The sequence below is a fragment of the Tauraco erythrolophus genome, chromosome 3 (assembly GCF_009769465.1).
Source record: "Tauraco erythrolophus isolate bTauEry1 chromosome 3, bTauEry1.pri, whole genome shotgun sequence".
Lineage (NCBI taxonomy): Eukaryota > Metazoa > Chordata > Aves > Musophagiformes > Musophagidae > Tauraco > Tauraco erythrolophus.
This window is the reverse complement of record NC_141467.1, coordinates 86,464,788-86,479,397: the sequence shown is the minus strand read 5'-3', so window position 1 is coordinate 86,479,397 and position 14,610 is coordinate 86,464,788.

Below are 14,610 nucleotides of genomic sequence, written 5' to 3'. Positions count from 1 at the left end.
AGTTTTTAAGTTTAAATTAATGATTTAAATTAATTTAATTTCATTTAATCTAATTAATTAAATAATTTAATTTAATTTAATTTAATTGATCAACTACTTCTTGGGAGACTATTTCAGAACATGAGTCCCTGCTGTTTAAACATTTCATATTTGTAGCCTAAGATGACTGTAGCTAAAATCCGTTGCTACATATAAGGCAATATCATTCCCTGATGAAAAAGATCACATATAATGCTTAAGTAAAAAAAAAAAAAAGCACTAAGTGTGTTTCACTTACTGTTTCCATCTTTTACTGAACTTCAGGGTGAAAAAAACTAATAATCTCACAATATACACTATTATCTAGTCGATAGATTTTCTTGGGTACTCAAGAGGCAGGGACCAATGTAGGCTGTTTTCAGGCAAAGGATTCCCTCTGTCACAGAAACTGGCACTAACATTTGGTGATTTAATTAACCGTTACTGGGTTTAAACAAGAATGTAGCATATTTTCCTTGATTCTGATAAAGATGCTTATGGAACACACACATCTGCTTTTCATTCATAATATTTTACATAGACTGGCATGTTTAACAGAATTTTTATGTTAAATACATAATTAATCTATGAAATACCACAATAGAGTTTTGGTTCAATTGATAGTCATACTAACTTCTATTACAAGATGTAATGGCATAAATTCAAAAACATCTTTATAGTTGTCCTTGTTTCAGCTGGAACAGAGATAGCTGTTCTTTTTAGCAGCCAAAAGAGCTCCGTGTTTTGGTGTTAGTCTGAGACTTGCTCTGAGAAGAACGCTGACAGCGCACTGATGTTTATAGTTGGCACTGAGGTCTCAAGGGCTTTTCAGTTTCCCATGTTCTTGCCAGTGTGCAGGAGAACAAGAGGATAGAGAGGAGCATGGCTGGGACAGAGGGTCCATGACTCTCCTTATGATTTGTACTTAGACTTAGGATTGAGGGCCAAACTGGCCAATTAGTATTCCATATCATGCAGTGTCATGCCCAGTAAAAAACTGAGGGACAGCCGGAAAGAAGGGCCTTTGCTCTTCCAGGGCTCTCACTCTCAAACTCTCAGTACGCTCTCTCGCTCTCTCTCTCTCTATTTTTGGACCTCTCGCTCGTCCGGAATTGCGGTGTCAGGACTTATCTATTTCGGGATCGTTAGTTCGGGATGAGACAGTCAAGGGATGGTGAGCGATTACATCGTACGTCACTTGTTTATACACATTTATCATTGTACATATATGTATATATTCATGTATTATTAGTAGCAGTATTAAATTGCTCTTTTCTCAACCCACTGGTCTCTCTCCCTTTTCTCCTTTAATTCCCTTCCTCATTCCTGGGGGGTGGGAGAGGGTGAGTGAGCAACTGTGTGGAGTTTAGTTGCTGGAGCAGCCTAAACCTCAACGATAGTAAAGTAGGATTTTTGTTTGATGTCACTAAATATAGGCAGGCTTTGTGGTTTAGCCCAGCCAGCAGCTAAGCTCCCACCAGGTCACTCCCTCACTTCTTCCCCTCAATGAAGCTGAGAGGAGAAAAAGGACTGAGGGTTGAGATAAGAACAGGGAGGGAGCACCCACCAGCCACTGCCTCGGGCAAAACAGACTCTGCTTGGGGACAAATCAATTTAATTTGTTAATGGTTTGTTCACAGAGGAAAACAAGAAACAAAACCACAAAAACACCATCTTTGCTCCACCACCACCACCTCCACCCACCGCAACCCCATCACCTCTCCCTTCTTCCTGGCTCTACCTCCTCCCCCAGAAACCCAGGAGAACATGGAATGGGGGGGGGTTGCAGGTCAGTTTGTCACACATTTTTTCCGTTGCTCCTTTCTTAAAGGAGAAGGACTCCTTACGCACTTTTCCCCTGCTCCAATGGATCCCCTGCTCATGGGATAGTCCACAGACTTCTCCAACGCAAGTTCTTCCCGTAGGATGCAATCCTTACCCATCAGATTGCTCCGGTGTGGGCTTCGCCCCCACAGAGTAACATCTTTTTATGGAGCTGCCACCCACTCCAGTATGGGGTTCTCCATGGGCTTCAGATGCCTCTCCGCCTCATCATCAGTCTCCAGCAATAAATGGAGACCATTCTTTAGAATTCTTTAGTGCTTGCTGTCTGTTTCTCTCAGGTCTCGGTCCTCTCTCCGCTGCAGCCATGCCAGGCCTGACGAACCTCAGCAGTCCCAGCAGGACAAACTCCACGCGGCTGGCTCTCTGGGAGCAGCGCGCTTCAGAGCTTTCCAAGCCATGCTGCTACGGCCATCTCCAGCTGGGTACTGGTGGCCCAGGGGACTGAGGGGGCAGCCCCGGGCAACTCCTCCCTCTCTACAGTGTAGATCCAGCCCTGATTCGTGCTCCTTTGTTCCCATCTTAAATAGAGCATTTGCAAAGGTGCTGATTGGCTCAGCCCTGACTTGAGGGAAGGGGGGCTCTGGCCTGTCCAGAGGTCGATCCGAATGGTTTTGGAGTCATTGAAGCTTTTCACAGCTACTTACAGAGGCCGTTTCTGCAGCCCCTACCAAAGCCCCATCACGTAAACCCAGCACAGCAGATAACAATATCAATATACAACATGCTCCACATTGACATCCGTTTCTTCACTTATTCTCCAGTAGATTTGAATACATGAGTAACTCATTTTTGAGTGTGCTTGTATTACAGAATCACAGAATGGTTAGGGTTGAAAGGGACCTTAAAGATCATCTAGTTTCAAGTCTTCTGCCATGGGTTGCAAACCACCTTATTTTCATTACGAAACTAATCTGTAAGTAGGCCTCCCTTTTTTTCTTCAAAGTTATATAAAGTAGTTTTGTTTTCTTTACTTCTTTTATCATTCCGCCCCTTAAATCAGTGGATAACATTTGTCTTTTGCTGAAACTCTAATGATTTCTTGGCCAAACTGAGTAATATTACCTTTCTCTTTGTAGATTCTAGTAGTAAATCTACATTTTTTTTTTTTGCAGGTTCTGGTTTGGAAATGTGTATTACTCGCATAGCATTATTGACAAAAATAAGAATATATTAAAAAATATGAACAATACAAATATGCCAAACATGGTCTTGATGTTGTTTCACTAGACAGTCTACTAATATACAGGTTCAAGAGACTAGACTAGTTCAAGTAATGGAAATTCGCTGACAATCACTAAATGCATGTACTGAATCAGGTTGGGATGGAGTTAATTTTCTTCAGAGCAGCCCACATGTTGCTATGTTTTAGATTTGTGGCTAAATTATCCTCCGTAACATGCCAGTGTTTTGGCTATTGCTCATCAGTATTCAGACAGTGTTAAGGTCTTCTCTTTCTTCTACTCTGCCCACCATCCTAGAGATTAGGCTGTGAGTGGGCGAGAAATTGGGAGGGAATGCAACCAGGATGGCTGACTCGAACTGACCAAAGAGATATTCCAAGCCATTTAACATCATGCTGAGCACTAAAACTGAGAGGAGGGGTTTTAGGGAAGGTAGCCATTATACAGAGACTGGCTAGGTATTGGTCTACTTGTGGGAGGCTGTGACATTGCCCCACATAACCTTATTTCCCCATCATTCTATTTTGCAGTATCACTGTGCTTAAGATAGTACTGGCTACTGAATATTTATTTTAAATGTTGTTGATATGAATACAGAATCACTGCACAAAAACCTTATAATGAACTTTGGTATAAATACTTAATTTATTTTCCCAACACACATTTCAAATAAACAGGCTAATTACTTCTCTTATTCAAAAAAATAAACCTTTTTTCATTCCGGATGCAAACACCGTATATTTCTGTCCAAGGTCATACATTTGTTTCTGCCATAAGAAACTAATAGGACTTAGGTAAGTAATTAAAAAATATAATTGGTTTACACTTGTGTAGCTGTTTTTATCCATTATGCTGAAATCCTTTATATAAACCACAAATGAAAATATTAATGTAGTCAGAATTTATTAATGAAACACATTTCAAATATACAAAAAGAATTACTATATCTTTGTAGTTGAGATATTTCTTAAATACCAGAAATTAAAATATTAAACATCAATATGAAAATGATCAAGACTAAGTTAAAACTGTTATGGAAGACAACGTAAAAACCTTATTTTCAATATTGCATTAGACCTTTTTGGCTATCCCACCACGTTTTAGTGCTGAGCGTGATGTGAAATAGTTACATTTTCACTCCTGAAAAGAAATACGAGTATTTTCAGAAAGCTCTTACACAATCTCAACATTCATGCAAGATTATTAGCACACTTCTTGAACCAAAATGATCTGAATGTATTTCTGACTTTCTGTTTTACAAATTACTCCATTGCAATCAAATAATAATTCCTATAGACATTCTCCTTTTTCTTTCATGTCCAGCTTCTTTACACAACAACTGCTCTGTCTATCAAACAGAAATGAGTCTGTCATAGAGCCATAATCACACAGGGCTACCAGCTGGACACATAGATTATATTTAATTCTTTTGATACATATCTAGGCTGAATTTTCCTCCTCTATGGCAGTTACGGATTACTATTTCTTTTAGCTCTTGACTGCTGAATTTTACAACTTTTATTTCTGCATATGCAACTTTTTCCCTATTGTAGTTAAATTTCTATTTACCAACCTTTCTAATAAAGAAAGACTCCCTTCTTGCTGTACCAGAAGATGACATTTTTATAGAATCATAGAATCATAGAATCATAGAATGGTTAGGGTTGGAAGGGACCTCAAAGATCATCTAGTTCCAATCCCCCTGCCATGGGCAGGGAAACCCTCCACTACACCAGGTTGCCCAAAGCCTCATCTAACCTGGCCTTGAACACTTCCAGGGATGGAGCATCCACAACTTCTGAGCAACCTGTTTCAGTTCCTCACCACCCTCAACGTAAAGAATTTCTTCCTTATATGTAATCTAAATCTACTCTCTTTCAGTTTAAATCCATTACCCTGTTACCCAACAATAAAGGGATTAAAGTTTTTGTGTAAGACTTTCATGAAGGGTTTAGCAGGCAGTAGGTGATTTACGCATACCTAAAGAAACTAACAAGACGATCATCCTTGAAGCTGTTAGAAGTGATTAAAAAGGAGGCTCTTTATCAAGAACTGTCTGCCCTTGCAGGGAACATCCCAGAAACTGCATAAACTTTGTTATCATGTTTTTCTGAACTGTGAACATGCAGTGACTTGGGGGAAAAGGTAATTCTGGCAGGGAGAGATCGCGACCACCGACTCATGGACCACCTGCCTTAAACATACCCCAGACCCAAATAAAGGGGCAGAGGAAAAGGACTGAGCGTGTGAAGTAATTTACATGTAAAGCGAGAGAAAATCAATTGTTTAAGAATATGTAAATGTGTTATTAAAATGCATGATTGTAGTGCATAACTAATTTTCTTGGTGTCATCTGCAAACTTGCTGAGGGTGCACTCGATCCCACTGTCCGTGTTGCCGACACAGATGTTAAATAGCACTGGCCCTAGTACTGACCCCTGAGGAACACCACTCGTCACTGGCCTCCACTTGGACATAGAGCCATTGACCACAACTTTTTGAGTGCGACCATCCAGCCAATTCCTTATCCACCAAGTGGTCCATCTGTCAAATCCATGTCTCTCCAGTTTAGAGATAAGGATGTCATGCGGGACAGTGTCAAATGCTATGGACATGTCCAGTTAGATGATGTCAGTTGCTCTTCCCTTATCCATCAATGCTGTAATCTCATCCTAAAAGGCCACCAAATTAGTCAGGCAGGATTTGGCCTTAATGAAGCCATGTTGGCTGTCACCAATCACCTCCTTATTTTCCATGTGCCTTAGCACAGTTTCGAGGACAATCTACTCCATGATGCTGCCGGGCGCAGAGGTGAGACTGACTGGCCTGTAGTTCCCTGGGTCTTCTTTTTTTTCCCTTTTGTCTGCTACAACAGATGAAGACACATTTTGGAGGGATGACCCATGGATTAAGGGAATAGTATATACGTAAGGTTTGAGCATGACATGCATGGTATGGAATAAGGGGTGGATACTGTCCTGGTTTTAGCTGGGACAGAGTTAGCTCTTCTTTTTAGTGGCTAGAAGAGCTCTGTGTTTTGGTTTTACTCAGAGGCTCGCTCTGAGAAGAATGCTGATAGCAAGCTGATGTTTGTGGTTGGACATGAGACTCCAAGGACTTTTCAGTGTGCTGGAGTGCAGAAGCACGGTGGGATAAGCAGGGGAGCATAGCCGGGACAAGGGGGCCATGATTCCCCTTGTGATTTGTGGTGGGACTTAAGATTGAGGGCCAAACTGGCCAATTAGTATTCCATATCATGCAGTGTCATGCCCAGTATAAAGGTGAGGGGCAGCCGGACAGAAGGGCTTTTGCGCTTTGGCTCTTTCGCCGCTTCTGCTCTTTTGCACTTGCTGCGCTTTTGCTCTGTTGCCTTTTTTTCTCTCTCTCTCCCAGTACTCCCACTCTAAGAGTACTATTTCTCTCTCCCCCTGTCTATTTCGGGGCCTCACGTTCGTCTGGGATTGCAGCTTTGGGACGAGACAGGCTGCAGATAAGAGGGGGTGGTGAGCATCTACACTGTGTATTAAATCATCTGTATTAAATTGTTCTTATCTCAACCCACGGGTTTCCTGTTTCTCCTTTAATTCTCTCCCTCATTCCTGGGGGTGGGGGAGGGTGAGTGACCGGCTGTGTGGGGTTCGGTTGCTGGAGCAGCCTAACCCATGACACCTTTTTAAAGATGGGGGCTGTGTTTCCCCTTTTCCAGTCAATGGGAACTTCGACTGACTGCCATGACTTCACCAGACTGCCATTTATGTTAAACTTGTTGCAGAAAAGACAAGAGATATTTTTATAGTGTTGCCTGAGTTTTGATTTCTAAAAGAAAGATCATTTCAACTGCAAGTAATTCTTGTTCTTTGTGGGAAATGTAATACTTCACATGCTATCAAATTTTCCTGTGAACTTTGGCTCCTTGGTTTCAGAAGTCAAGTTATACCATTGAAAGAAAAGGAAAATAATTCTGAATATTACATTTTTTTAATATAGAATTTCTTTCAGTAAAGTAAGAATGTTTCTGTGATTTCTTGCTTTAAAATCTCTAAGATTAGTTTTCATAATAATATTTAAAGACATCTGAAGTGAAAAAAGACTAGAAATACTTCTGAATCCATGCAGTTTTTATGTATCTATCTCTAGAATCTAAAGATTAGAAGGAAAATTGAAGTAATTAATGTTCACACTGACTAACACATGAAATGGAATAATTTAATCTCTCTGTCTTATTATTTCTTTTAACTGCCATTACACATCTTCTTGATTATTTGGGTTTTTTTAGATAAGCATCAGGTCCAGTTCATAGAATAGAATCATAGAATCATAGAATGGTTAGGGTTGGAAGGGACCTTAAAGATCATCTAGTTCCAACCCCCCTGCCATGGACAGGGAAATCCTCCACTACACCAGGTTACCCAAAGCCTCATCCAATCTGGCCTTGAACACCTCCAGGGATGGGGCAGGTCCACAATCATTACTCAGACATTACTTAAAGACACCTCCTATTGAAAAAAAAAAAAAAATTTTAATATTACTTTCAGACAAAAGAATTTAGTTCACTGGTTGTCTGGTTGTGATTCTCATTAAAAATGAACTTGGTATCTCAAACTCTGATTATTACATTTTGTTAAACCTCTCTGAAGCAAAATATTCATTTAAATCTATACAAGAATTTTTATTAACTAATAAAGCAGAAGAATTATATTCTATGTACAGCCAGTTTGCCCTCTATTGCAATCTAGTCATTGTATTTCTGTGATGAAATACAGCTATGATTTAACAGAGCGAGGCAATGCTTTCTACCATTTTAATGAAAACAGCAGTGTAAATTGTGAAAACGAACTTTGATTTGGGCAGAGTATACAATCACCTTTTTTATAATAAAGAAATGTTAAAATTTCCTATGAGTATAAGAGATCAATGGATAATAATTTTAAAATTTTATCTGTGTGAAGTTACTTGCACCAGTTACATGTCTTCCTCTCCCTGAACATAGGTGTCCATTCAATACTGGCAAACAGGGAAAACCATCACTCACTGATGACTACTACCAGGAACACTTGCATAGCAATTTTCCAGGAAATATATCTCTTAGATAATGGTTATCATTTTGCATGACCCATTGAGGTCACAAGCCAAAATAATGGATGACAGGTTACTGCTACACTCTCAGAAGTATTTTTCTAAGGTCTTTGTTTTCTAAGTTTAGGGCCTCGTCTTTCTTTTATTATTGTTTTCTTAACATACCCGATCTCCTTATATGTCCTTCCTTTATTCTTCGGTTAACTGGAAGATTTACTTGATCAAGTAACGAAGATCCAGCTTTCTTTATGAATCTTCTTACCCCACAGTCATAACAGCAGGACCATTATGGTTTACAGCCACTTGAACATTGATTCAGCCAACATTGTGTTGGCTGTATACTGACGCAGGAAACTTTTCCTCCTAATGATCTCATTAGACTGTGATGAATAATCTCCCCAGGGAGGTCATCAAAGCCATGTCATCAGCATTATTTAAACCTTCTACTCCTCTCAATCATTTTTATTACAGCATTGTCTATGAACCCAAGCTAAGATTGGAAATCCCATAGTACTGGGTGGCTGGTTAAGTGCAGTTCTTACCCTGAAGAGCTTAACATCTAATTAGACTGGACAGCTGTGACAGCGATGTTCAAAATGTCACAAACATTTTTAAATCTTGCCACAGGTTTGTCACCAATATCACCTCAGGCTTAAAATGTAAAAAAATGTAAAATAACAGGACCAAAATTTTCAAAAATCTGAGGCTTGCACACAAAATAGGAAATAAGTGCCTGAAGTGGCATAAGTTAGTGTCTAGACATTTATATTCACAATTCTCATCCTCCCCTTTTTTAATTGTGCTGCTATTTTCATCTGTAGGAGCAATTTACTTTCTTGGCATACAGCCAGTGTCTTATCTAACTCCCTCATTTAGAAAGACTAACATGTTTAAGTTATTCTACAGATTAGACACAAACCTGAGCTAAACATAAATAACTTTTGCTACAGTTCTGTCCAAATACAACCTAAATCCTTATACACATATTTACAGACAAAAACATTCATATTCATTGGTATAAGCATTATTATAAGCATATATGATGGTATAAGCATTATTAAAGACACAAAGGATGTTGCAACACTGGCAACACTTTTAGTGGTTTATCTACCTAAGCAGATTTAACCCCTGGCTCACGGGAGAGTGGAAGGAACATGTAATCACCCAGATCTGAAACCTGTTAGCTAAATTTTACGTACAGTTCATCTCAGCGCTGAGTCACAATATACTCACATACTTTAAGTAAATATTCATACCCATCGCAACACTGTGGTATCCAGTTTTTTTACAGAGGAGCATTAGGAAGTGTGACTAGTATTTAGCAGGTATGATTTGTTCTCCACTTTGTCTTTTCTTCAAAAGAAAAATTCTTTGTGCAGTCATGTCGTACAGTTTAGTAGCGTTATATAAATGTGAGAAACACTGTGAGAGAGAGACGGAGTGGGGAGAGAGAGAACACACTTTCTTTAGCTCTCAGGAGATATTATAGTGTGAAACCATATGTGAATATGCAAGCATGTCACCTTCTTGCTTGGAAAAACGAGAAAACCTAATTAAAGTTTACACACTGGTGGATTATGTATAATTTACCCTCACTCAGAAAATGTACATAGTAGAATTTATGCATAATTTTAATTGTATATCACTTAATAGGTCAGTGTATTTCTTCCATCATTATACACCAAGTTGTATTTTCTGTGCAGTCTTATTTTGGGCATTATTACCACCTGACTATATTTAGTATTAAATTTCTCTAAGTGGTGAAAGAAGGATTTAGGAAGGCCTTATATGGCGCCCATTGATTAAACAGACTTATTGCCTAGTGGGCTGGGACAGAAGAGAAGAATTAGAGTACATGAGCTGTCTATGAGGCAGAGAGTATGTGTGAGCCTTGTAATCAAATGTTCCAGTGATTAAACAGAAAGCAAAGCACACCGTGTTCATGCTCCATGGGGACACTAGGCTTCAAACTTTTTCAGAGTTCAGTGAAGTAAAATGTAATGAGAAAGTCGTGGAGATAAGATCAAAGAAGACTTTTTCTGGGGAGACCTAGAATCCATGTTGCCTTTTCTTTCAGGAAAACCTTATTTAGGTTGTTCCTGCACATGGACCTCCATTGCTGAAACATGTAACCTTTAAATTAATTATTAAATAGCCAAATGCTAAGAAAGAATAGCACAATAGCCTGATGATCATGGAATTCCCCAGTCTGAGGAACATCTAGATCCAAATGAAAAGATCCTATGATTTTTTATATTTATAATAAAAATCCAAGTACTTCAGTAGCTACTTCAAAACAAAAGATCAGTACAATATAGTTCTCTGCTGGAGTGAGCCCAGAGGAGGGCCACAAAGATGATCCAAGGGCTGGAGCACCACTCCTCTGAAGACAGGCTGAGAGAGTTGGGGCTGTTCAGCCTGGAGAAGAGGAGGCTCCAGGGTGATCTTATTGCAGCCTTCCAGTACTTAAAGGGGGCCTACAGGAAAGCTGGAGAGATGCTTTTCACAAGGGCATATAGTGATAAGACAAGGGGCAATGGCTTTAAACTGAAAAATGATAGATTTAGATTAGATCTGAGGAAGAAATTCTTTACATTGAGGGTGGTGAGGCACAGGAACAGGTTGCTCAGAGAAGTTGTAGATGCCCCATCTCTGTAAGTGTTCAAGGCCAGGTTGGATGAGGCTTTGGGCAACCTGGTGTAGTGGAGGGTTGCCCTGCTCATGGCAGGGGGGTTGGAACTAGATGATCTTTGAGGTCCCTTCCAACTCTAACCATTCTAGGATTATATGAATCTACGATAACTGAGTAAGGAGAAAATTGTTCAGGTATAAAATCATGTCAAAACATATATGAGTGTTAAGCGAACCATTTTGACAATTTAGCTAGAAAAGAAAGGCTGACTATGGAAGTGTATTGGGTTTATGGGTCAAAGTTCTGGTAGTGGGATGAGGCTGCAGGGGTGGCCTCTGTGACTAGAGACCAGAGGCCGCGTCAGACACAACTGGTTCCATTCGGCTCTAAAATGCACACAATATAGGATCATCAGCCAAGCTAGCAGTGCCTCTGTAAGAAAGGGTAAAAAACAAGAGAAAAGTGAGAAAAATGTGAGAGAAACAACCATGCAGACACCAAGGTCAGTGAAGAAGGGCGGAAGGAGGTGCTCCAGGTACTTGGCAAGCCATGTCCCTGTCCTTATCTCAACCTGTGAGTTTTTTCATCTTATTTTCTCCCCCTGTGCTATGGAGGAGGGGTATGAGAAAGCAGTTGGGTGGGGTTCTACCAGCCAGCCCAGGTCAACACAACACAGTAAAAAATCTTTCAAAGAGACATGGATTGGAAGGTGAGAAAGATCAAGAAAGACATGAGGCAGTGGGCTGAACTGTGCTTCAACTTGGCAAAAAAATCAGGAATGAATTCATAGATATGAAGCAATTTTGTTGATCAGATTGGAATCAGTCCTTTAACCGGAGTGCTAAATAAGGATGATTAATGGCAGAAGTCATATTACAGCACAATTTTTTTTCTGAATTTCTTATAAATACAGACTTCTTGGAAAAAAAAGAATAAATATATTAATTCCAAAGAAAATGTAATAAAGTGTAAAAAAATCTATAGTGGCATACACGAAAACCAACTAATTTGTATCCCAATTGTGTCCCAAGTTCACCATAAACTTATTAAATAAGTTTACTATGTGAAAAAGAATAAACATCGTCAATGTAAAGAGTCATAATAGCTAGTTCTTCAGACTTTTCTTGCGATGACTTTTGGATTTTTAAATAGTGATGGATATATGCAGAGTATTTGAGCTTTTTTTAAAGTTAGCTTCAAAAAAAACAATTCAGAAACAGGAAATGCCTCAGGTTGTTTCAGATATTTCTTCTCTTTTCCATATTGAAGGCATGAATCTATATGGAAAAAACAGGAGAGACACAGCAAAAACAGTTAATGGAATGACTCACAGCTTAAGGCCATGATTCTTCATACACATAAGCACATTTAGAATAAGTATGTATTCTAAATAGGAAGCTGCAGATTAAAACATTAATAACCAGCATTATATAAACTTGTTAAATACAAGTCTTTGAATAATGAAATTCTGAGTAAATGCTCACATTTAGAACTATTTATCATGATTTTAGCTTTAAATTTGTGAATTACTGCAAAATACTATTTAATTAGCAAGGTTAAACAAATGCTAATCTAAACCAATACTATTTGAAATACTGAATTTTTTTCAGAGTCATTTAACACATGAAAAATGGAAAGGAAAGCACCTGAAAGAGGTTCCACAAAAGTAATTTTTGATGTTAGAAGCAAGATCCTTTACTAGCTATGATTTGGGCAAGAACCTTTACTAACATTACCAAAAAATAGGTAGTCTAAAAAAACAGGTTTTGATTTTCACATATGTCAATGGAAAAAATAATATCTTCATGTGCAGGAGCACTGCAATTTGATGTACTGGTTTTTGTTATGAAAAATGGCTTTCTACAAAGCAACAGATGCAGATTATTTCAGGATTTAGGTGATTTTTTTTCCAGTGACTCAATACAAATTTCAAGGAATGGAAGAATGCCTGCTTTGGTAGCTTGGTTCAGCATGTAATACCCTTTTCTTAGGAAGCAAAACAGTAAAAAAAAAAAAGTTTTCCTCCTTATAGCAAGTCCACTGAAAACAGTTCTTCTATAACTGACTTAAAACCCAAGCATCATCATAACAAAAATATTTTTGCAAAGCAATAAGCACAACCACCCTCTAAATTAGAAAAATAAGATGCTTAATCTTGTCTAGAATATTCTTGATGTTGTATAATGAGTTCCATCAGTTTCTACAAATCAGTATTTCATGATGTTTTGTCATCAGCCAATGAGATAAATGCACAGCAGCAACTAAGATGATAAAACGGTACATACATGATGGTGTCTCACACATGATAGTGTCAGAAATGAAAGAAAATGCTGCTTACAGTTAAATTAAGATGAGATTATCCTTTTTTCACAATTGATATCTATTTAAATTAGAAAAATATAAGGTGATGTATCTATCATACGACTTTCAGTAATACGTAAGGTATATTATTAAAATAAATTTCTTTTGTTTATAAAATTAATTCAGAATGTTTTGCTGATATCGAGAGATACAGTTTTAAATGCTCTCCAACTGTAATTTTTAGTATATTCAAGGACACAAACATAGATGTATCATGGGCCTATGCACATTCTTTGTTGGCAGCTACTGTACAGCAGTTTGCTACTTTTCAGTGAAAAGTGAGGCTGAGACTTTCAAGAGGACAGTTCATTAAACCAGAAAAACATTAGGTCTTATAAACTTGTCACAAAGTTGCAATATTTTCTGTTCTATCTTGCTTGTAATCCAAATACAATTTCTAGCAATGGAACTGTGATGGGTTTTCATTCTACAATATAGTACAAATTTAATTAAATGATGCACATTCTAAATAAAGAAAATGGTTTAGTCTCCCGACATTTCAAATGAGAAAATTCAATCACAGGAACAATGAAGTAAAGCCATTTTATTTATTTATTTATTTTACTCTTGATCTCTAAAGATTTGTTTTATTAGCCTGCCTGATATTTCACAATTATTTTGCCAGCTTGTAGATAGCTTAAAAAAGAATTGAACATGTATTTATGATAGACAAAAATGTCATCATTCACTTTACTTTATCTCATCCGTTGAGAAACTTTATTTTATTGTGATCGTATTAAACTCCAGGTCAACCGCAATTTATGCAGTGGTCTAGTGAATGTCATCTCTGATGCTAAAGAGGAGTCACACTTAAAATAGTTACCCAACTAGTCAAAATAAGTTTCAGCTAACATAAAATAATTTATGATAGCTGTAATTAATTAACTAAAAGTAACAGATAACAGAGTTGATTAAAATCTTTCCAAGTTCTCTGTGGAGATATCTCAGTTTGTTCAGGCAAAGTAGCAGAGCTTTGTATTCATCTACTTCTTCCAGCATAAGTACAGCTACCATTATGTTTTGCCTGCATTGAGTGACAAACTATTACTGCCTCCATCTTTCTAGGTCAGCAGGACCTTGTAATAGGTTTAACATTTAGAATTTTTTGGGAAAAAAAGCCAGTGATACCATTGTTGTGCAGGGATGCCTACAGCATAACAGTGTGTGTCAGTGAAGAAAAATTAAATGGCTGTAGTCTGAATACACAGAGTTTTACAGTACTTGAACATAAACTCGCAAAAATATGCATGTACATACATGTATATTAACAGCATATGCTTGGAAACAGTAAGACTTGGCAACATTAAAATGATCAAACAACAAACGCACTATTCTGGCAGTTCCTGACAAGGATGGGCAATAATGTTTCATCTTAGCATTCTTTTTAATCGAGTATTTACCCTACTGCAGTAACTTAAGAAACAACAGTTACAGCCCACATGTACTGTTAAATTTTTGCTTAAAAATACATGCATTATTTGTAGCATCTGCTCAGAC